This window comes from Salvelinus fontinalis, chromosome 14, assembly GCF_029448725.1.
Source record: "Salvelinus fontinalis isolate EN_2023a chromosome 14, ASM2944872v1, whole genome shotgun sequence".
Classification (NCBI taxonomy): domain Eukaryota; kingdom Metazoa; phylum Chordata; class Actinopteri; order Salmoniformes; family Salmonidae; genus Salvelinus; species Salvelinus fontinalis.
The window spans coordinates 24,676,487-24,684,781 of record NC_074678.1 but is presented as its reverse complement, the minus strand read 5'-3'; positions in this window follow the sequence as shown (position 1 = coordinate 24,684,781).

The window sequence follows — 8,295 nt, the reverse complement described above, 5'->3', positions numbered from 1 at the left end:
CCTGCAGTGGTGGCTAATGCTAATGCAGGGAGAGCAAAGGATTGGCAGAGTGACGCTACACTAGTGTACTACTAGAGCTCTACAGCGCTAGCCGGTCAAGCTAGATGCAGCTATAGATTTACAGCAGCACAGAGGGTAGCTAGCAGCACGTAATCAGCATTAAGCTTCCCTCCCCCCCCCCCCCCCCCCCCCCCGCTCTTCTCTCACAACTACCACATTCCTCCTAATAACACCATCCCTCTCTACTCTCCTCTTCTCTGACAAGTCATCCCCCCTAAATCACCTCCTCAGAAGAGGAGAAGGAGGAGAAAAGGAGGATGAGTGGAGGGGTAGATTAATCCTAATCCAAGCACTCATGTTGTTTATCCTTTAATGTATTCATCCTCTATGCGTAATGCACACACATTGAGAGGGGTGTGTAACACACACGCTCACACACACACCTCTACACGTCTAATGCCTTGACAAAAACAGGCGTAGTTTCCCCTCCGTAATATAGCTATTAGCTCAGACACAGTATTTACAGACGGACAGAGACAGACAGAGAGAGAGACAGACAGACGGGAGAATACATGGGATGGGAACATCATTTACCCTACAACAGGCTAAAGCTGTGAGCCTGCAGAGAGGAGGGAATACAACACTGTATTCACAACACTGAGATCACATCTGAAATGGCAAATAAAAAAATTAAAACACTAATCCCATGAAATAAATTATAATATTTTCAAAATGACTTTGTCAAATCAACAAAATAACTAGGGCTTTACAATGATGGTGAAACTTGGAGAAAGTTTGGGATTCATTAGGTTAAAATCTCTACAAACATGTTTACAATAATCAATATCATATCGATTTTCCAATCAATCAATCCATTTCCTCAAAGAAGGATGGAGATTGAAGAGGATGAATGGAGATCTCTCGCTCTCTCTCCCCCTCCCTCCTGTAAACATGGTATTTCCATCTGGACTCCTGATTGCTATGGTCACAGCAATAAACCTGACTGCACACATTCACCCTACACTGTGTGTGTATGTGTGTGAGACACTGTGGAAGCCTTCATCAACATAGGTAGGCTGCGGCATTTACCCTTTAAAAACTTCTTAAGTGTAGGGGGCAGTATTTTCATTTTTGGATAAAAAACGTACCCATTTGAAACTGCCTATTTCTCAGCCCCCGAAACTAGAATATGCATATAATTGTCAGATTAGGATAGAAAACACTCTAAAGCTTCCAAAACGGTCAAAATTTTGTCTGTGAGTTTAACAGAACTGATATTGCAGGCTAAAACCTGAGGAAAATCCAATCAGGAAGTGCCTCTGTTTTTGAAACCTCTCTGTTCTTATGCATCCCTATTACCCATTTAAAGGGATATCAACCAGATTCCTTTTTCTATGGCTTTCCTAAGGTGTCAACAGCCTTTAGACACAGTTTCAGGCTTTTATTTTGAAAAATGAGCGAGAACGTTCACATTGCGTAAGTGGATAGGTGGGGGCTCTCAGAGTGAGTTGTGCGCAACAGAGAAAGGCGGCCATTGTTACTCCCGGTCCTAGTGAAAAACCAACACTCCCGGTTGATATATTATCGAATAGATATTTGAAAAACCTGAGGATTGATTATAAAAAAGGTTTGACATGTTTCTGTGGACATTATGGATATTATCTGGAATTATTGTCTGCGTTGTCGTGAACGCTTTTTCCTATGGATTCCTCAGCATAACGCGCGAAACGAACGGAGGTATTTGGATATAAAAATATCTTTATGGAACAAAAGGAACATTTGTTGTCTAACTGGGAGTCTCGTAAGTGAAAACATCCGAAGATCATCAAAGATCATCATTTGATTGCTTTTCTGATTTTCGTGACCAAGTTACCTGATGCTAAGTGTACTTAATGTTTTGTCGAGCGATCGATAAACTTACACAAACGCTTGTATTGCTTTCGCTGTAAAGCATAATTTCAAAATCTGAGACGACAGTTGGATTAACAAAAGGCTAAGCTGTGTTTTGCAATATTGCACTTGTGATTTCATGAATATGAATATTTTCTAGTAATATTATTTGACTGTGGCGCTATGCTATTCAACGTTGCTGATGACAATTATCCCGGATCCGGGATGGGTGGTTCAGAAAGGTTAACCCCCAAACCTCTGTTTGCTGACAGGCTCATCCCTAATGCTCCCACTATGCGCACACACACGCACACACACACACACACACACACACACACACACACACACACACACACACACACACACACACACACACACACGCACAGTGGTCACGGTATGTAATTAATTAGGTTTTTACATTGTGATCTGATAAGCCTCAGGATTGGACACGTCTGATAAGCAGAATGGAATTCACACACACACCTACACTGCCTGGAAATATAATAACCTGCAAACACACACACAAAGTAGCAGCCTGCATTCACCAGTAAACAGGAGTTAATTTAAATAATTTCACTCTTCTCTACACTAATTAGAATGAGAGAGAGAGAGAAAGAGCGAGAGAGTGAGAGAGATGGGAGGGAGAAAGAAAGAAAGAAAGAAAGAAAGAAAGAAAGAAAGAAAGAAAGAAAGAAAGAAAGAAAGAAAGAAAGAAAGAAAGAAAGAAAGACGGGAGGGAGAAAGAGAGGGGAGGCGAGATGTGAGACATGAATTTGTTTGGAAATTGAAGGTATTCTGTTGCTGTTATTCAGGGACTGAAACTCTGATAATTAAATATCTTTAAATGATATGCTTTAGTGTGTTTCAGCTCCAGTGTGACATATGTGCATCTCAGGGTTATTTTACTAAACATTGTTCAGCTATCAATTCCTCATTAGTCTATCTCCTCTACTCTGTTAACACGCTCACTTATCTTACACTATAGCAGACTGCCAAACACTCAATAGGGTTTAAGAGTTGCTCTATAATGACCGAATCACCATGAAACAGATAAATATTCAATAGGCATGTATACCAAGAGGTCTCGGTAACCAGCTTTACCTGGAATACATTTCCAACAGTTTTGAAGGACTGCCCACATATGCTGAGCACGTTTGGCTTCTTTTCCTTCACTCTGCGGTCCAACTCATCCCAAACCCTCTCAATTGGGTTGAGGGGGCGGCAGGTAGCCTAGTGGGGCGGCAGGTAGCCTAGTGGTTAGAGCATCGGACTAGTAACTGAAAGGTTGCAAGATTGAATCCCCAAGCTGGCAAGTTAAAAATCTGTTGTTCTGCCCCTGAACAAGGCAGTTAACCCACTGTTCCTAGGCTGTTATTGAAAATAAGAATTTGTTCTGAACTGACTTGCCTAGTTAAATAAAGGTAAAATAAATAAAAAAATTAAACAAAAAGGTCGGGTGATTGTGGAGGCCAGGTCATCTGATGCAGCACTCCTTCACTCTCCTTCTTGGTCAAATAGACCTTACACAGCCTGGAGGTGTGTATTGGATCATTGTCCTGTTGAAAAACAAATGATACTAAGCCAAAACCAGGTGGGATGGCGCATCGCTGCAGAATAATGTGGTAGCCATGCTGGTTAGTGTGCCTTGAATTCTAAATAAATCCCAGACAGTGTCACCAGCAAAGCACCAACACACCTCCTCCTCCATGCTTCACGGTGGAACCACACATGCAAAGATAATTCGTTCACCTACTCTGCCTCTCACAAAGACACAGCGGTTGAAACCAAAAATCTCAAATTTGGACTCATCAGACCAAAGGACAGATTTCCACCGGTCTAATGTCCATTGTTCGTGTTTCTTGGCCTAAGCAAGTCTCTTGTTTTTTAATTGGTGTCCTTTAGTAGTCCTGAAGTAGTTTTTTAATTGGTGTCCTTTAGTAGAGGTTTATTTTCAACAATTCGACCATGAAGGCCTGATTCACGCAGTCTCTTCTGAACAGTTGATGTTGAGATGTGTCTGGTACTTGAACTCTGTGAAGCATTTATTTGGGCTACAATCTGAGGCTGGTAACTCTAATGAACTTATCCTCTGCAGCAGAGGTAACTCTGGGTCTTCCTTTCCTGTGGCGGTCCTCATGAGACCCAGTTTCATGATAGCGTTTGATGGTTTTTGCAACTGCACTTGAAGAAACTTTCAAAGTTCCTAATTTTCCAGATTGACTGACCTTCATGTCTTAAAGTAATGATGGACTGTCGTTTCTCTTTGCTTATTTGAGCTGTTCTTGCCATAATATGGACTTGGTGTTTAACCAAATAGGGTTATACCACCCCTACCTTGTCACAACACAACTGATTGCCTAAAACGCATTAAGGAAAGAAATTCCACAAATTAACTTTTAACAAGGCACACCTATTAATTGGAATGCATTCCAGGTGACTACCCCATGAAGCTGGTTGAGAGAATGCCAAGAGTGTGCCAAGCTGTCATCAAGGCAAAATCAAATCAAACTTTACTTCCAGGAACACGTGGCAATGCTACATCATATCGGTGCCATGATGGATCGCGTTGTCCAGACCATGGACCGCTGGGAGAGACAGGAAGTCTCTCGACTTCGCAACAGGGGTTACCTCTACCCATCCCGTCCGGATCCAGCTCCAGTGGGATGTGTCTCTCCCTTCCCAGGGAGTATGATGGGACGGCCGCACAGTGCCAGGGGTTCCTTTTACAACTGGACCTATACCTGGCCACCGTTCACCCAGCTCCCTCAGGAAGGGAGAGAGTATCCATCCTCATCTCATGCCTCTCGGGGAGAGCTCTGGAGTGGGCAAACGCCGTGTGGAGAGAGGAAGACGCGGCGTTGGACCACTTCGAGGAGTTCACCCGCCGCTTCCGGGCCGTCTTTGACCATCCGCCCGAAGGTAGAGTGGCGGGGGAATGACTCTTCCATTTGAGGCAGGGGACAAGGAGCGCACAGGAGTTCGCACTAAAGTTCCGGACCTTGGCCGCCGGAGCAGGATGGAACGACAGGGCCCTCATCGACCACTATCGATGCAGCCTGCGTGAGGACGCCCGACGGGAGTTGGCCTGCAGGGATGCCACCAACACCTTTGACCAACTGGTGGATCTGTCCATCCGGTAGGATAACCTGCTGGTCATCCGTGGACGTCCTGAGGGGGCTCTGTCGGTTCCATCTCCCAGAACTCCCGCTCCGGTGCCCATGGAGTTGGGAGGGGCTGCGCGTAGGGAGGAGGGGCCTTCACGTGCACCATCTGTGGCCGAAGAGGGCACACTGCCGGTCGGTGACGGGTTGGTCCCTCTGGGAGTCGAGGCAGCAGGCAGTGCACTCTAGCGTCACCCCAGGTGAGTCTGCACCACTCTCATCCAGAGTCCTCTGTTGTCCACCTGTTTGTACCTGTTTGTTTCCCTGAGTTCTCCCCGCATTCCCAGCATAAGGCGCTCGTCGATTCAGGAGCAGCTGGGAATTTTATCGACAGAGCATTAGCTCTTAGTTTAAGGATCCCATTATTCCTGTGGATAGACCTTTCCCGGTTCATGCTCTGGATATCCGACCATTAGGGTCCGCGCTAATCAGGAAAGCCACCATCTCCCTGGCCATGGAGACGCAGGGTGTCACGAGGAGAGAATCAGTCTCTTTCTCATTGACTCTCCTGCGTTTCCCGTGGTACTAGGCCTTCCCTGGTTGGCTCGTCATAACCCCACCATTTCCTGGCAACAGAGGGCTCTCACGAGGTGGTTGCGAGAGTGCTCGGGGAGGTGTGTAGTTGTTTCCGTTGGTGCTACCACTGTGGAAAGTCCAGACCAGGTCTCCACCGTGCGCATTCCTCCAGAATATGCCTATTTGGCTCTCGCCAAAGAAGGCGACTCAATTACTACCCAATCGACGGGGGGATTCTGCGATAAATCTCCTGGTAGACGCTGCACCTCGCAGGAGTCACGTATATCCCCTGTCGCAAGCGGAGACGATGGCTATGGAGACATATGTCTCCAAATCCCTGCGCCAGTGGTACATTTGGTCCTCCACTTCACTCGCCTCCTTGAGTTTAATTTTTGTGAAGAAGAAGGATGGAGGTCTGCGCCGGTGCATTGACTATAGAGGTCTAAATCAGATCACGGAGAGGTACAGTTACCCGCTACCTCTTATAGCCACGGTGATTGAGTCAATGCACGGGGCGCGCTTCTTCACTAAACTGGATCTCAGGAGTGCGTACAATCTGGTGCGTATCCGGGAGAGAGACGAGTGGAAGACGGCGTTTAGTACCACCTCAGGGCATTATGAGTACCTCGTCATGCCGTACGGGTTGATGAATGCTCCATCAGTCTTCCAATCCTTCGTAGACAAGATTTTCAGGGACCTGCACGGGCAGGGTGTAGTAGTGTATATCGATGACATTCTGATATACTCCGCTACATGCTCCGAGCATGTGTCCTTGGTGCGCAAGGTACTTGGACGACTGTTGGACCATGACCTGTACGTCAAGGCTGAGAAATGCCTGTTCTTTCAGCAGGCCGTCTCCTTCCTAGGGTATCGCATTTCCACATCAGGGGTAGAGATGGAGAGTGACCACATTGCAGCCGTGCATAATTGGCCGACTCCTACCACGGTAAAGGAGGTGCAGCGATTTTTAGGGTTTGCCAATTACTACTGGAGATTTATCCGTGGTTTTGGCCAGGTGGTTGCTCCCATTACCTCACTGCTGAAGGGGTCCTGTGCGTCTGCAGTGGTCGGTTGAGGCGGACAGGGCTTTTGGGCACCTAAGAGCTCTGTTTACCTCGGCACCCGTGCTGGCCCATCCGGATCCCTCTTTTGCATTCATAGTGGAAGTGGACGCGTCCGAGGCTGGGATCGGAGCCGGGCTCTCTCAGTGCTCGGGCACGCCACCGAAGCTCCGCCCCTGTGCTTTCTTCTCGAAGAAGCTCAGCCCGGCGGAGCGGAACTATGATGTGGGGGACCGGGAGATGTTGGCTGTGGTTAAGGCTTTGAAGTCGTGGAGACATTGGCTTGAGGGGGCTAAACACCCTTTCCTCATCTGGACTGACCACCGCAACCTGGAGTACATCCGGGCAGCTAGGAAACTGAATCCTCGTCAGGCAAGGTGGGCCATGTTCTTTACCCGTTTTGTTTACCCTGTCCTACAGATCAGGTTCCCAGAATGTGAAGGCAGATGCACTGTCCCGGCTGTATGACCATGTATCAGACTCCCATTCTCCCGGCCTCCTGCCTGGTAGCGCCGGTCGTGTGGGAGCTGGACGCGGACATTGAACAGGCATTGCGTACAGAGCCCGCTCCCCTCCAGTGTCCCGTCAGGCGTCAGTACGTTCCGTCTGCTGTCCGTGACCAGTTGATCTAATGGGCCCACACATCACCCTCCTCTGGTCATCCAGGGATCGGTCGGACGGTGCGCTGTCTGACTGGGAAGTACTGGTGGCCCACCTTGGCTCAGGACGTGAGGGTTTATGTTTCCTCCTACTCAGTGTGCGCTCAGTGTTAGGCTCCTAGACACCTGCCCAGAGGTAAGCTACATACCTTACCCGTTCCACAACGGCCTTGGTCACACCTGTCGGTGGATTTTCTAAAGGATCTTCCTCCCTCACAGGGAAACACCACGATCCTGGTCGTTGTGGATCATTTCTCTAAATCCTGTCGTCTCCTCCCTCTGCCCGGTCTCCCTACGGCCCTACAAACTGCGGAGGTCCTGTTTACACATGTCTTCCGGCACTACGGGGTGCCTGAAGATATAGTGTCTGATCGAGGTCCCCAGTTCACTTCGAGAGTCTGGAGGGCGTTCATGGAACGTTTGGGGGTCTCGATCAGCCTCACCTCAGGTTTCCACCCCAAGCGTAATGGGCAGGTGGAGAGAGTGAACCAGGATGTGGGCAGGTTTCTGCGGTCCTATTGCCAGGACAGGCCGGGGGAGTGGGCAGCGTTCGTGCCCTGGAAAGAGATGGAGCAGAACTCACTCCGCCACTCCTCCACTAACCTCTCCCTCTTTCAGTGTGTTTTGGGGTACCAGCCGGTTCCGGCACCGTGGCATCAGAGTCAGACCGAGGCTCCTGCGGTGGACGATTGGTTCAGACGCGCGGAGGAGATCTGGGAAGCCGCCCATGGTCACCTCCAACAGGCCGCGCTGCGCCAAAAGACCAGCGCGGACCGTCACCGCAGTGAGGGCCCGATGTCCGCACCGGGGAGAGTGAACGAGGTATGTTACAGGTTACAGCTTCCCCCCGATTACCATATTAACCCCTCGTTCCATGTGTCTCTCCTCAGGCCGGTGGTGGCTGGTCCAGGCGTCTGAGGTGCGGCAGGTTCCTCCACCCACTCTGGACATCGAGGGGGCCCCGGCGTACTCCGTCCGTTCCATCCTGAATTCGAGGTGTCGGGCGAG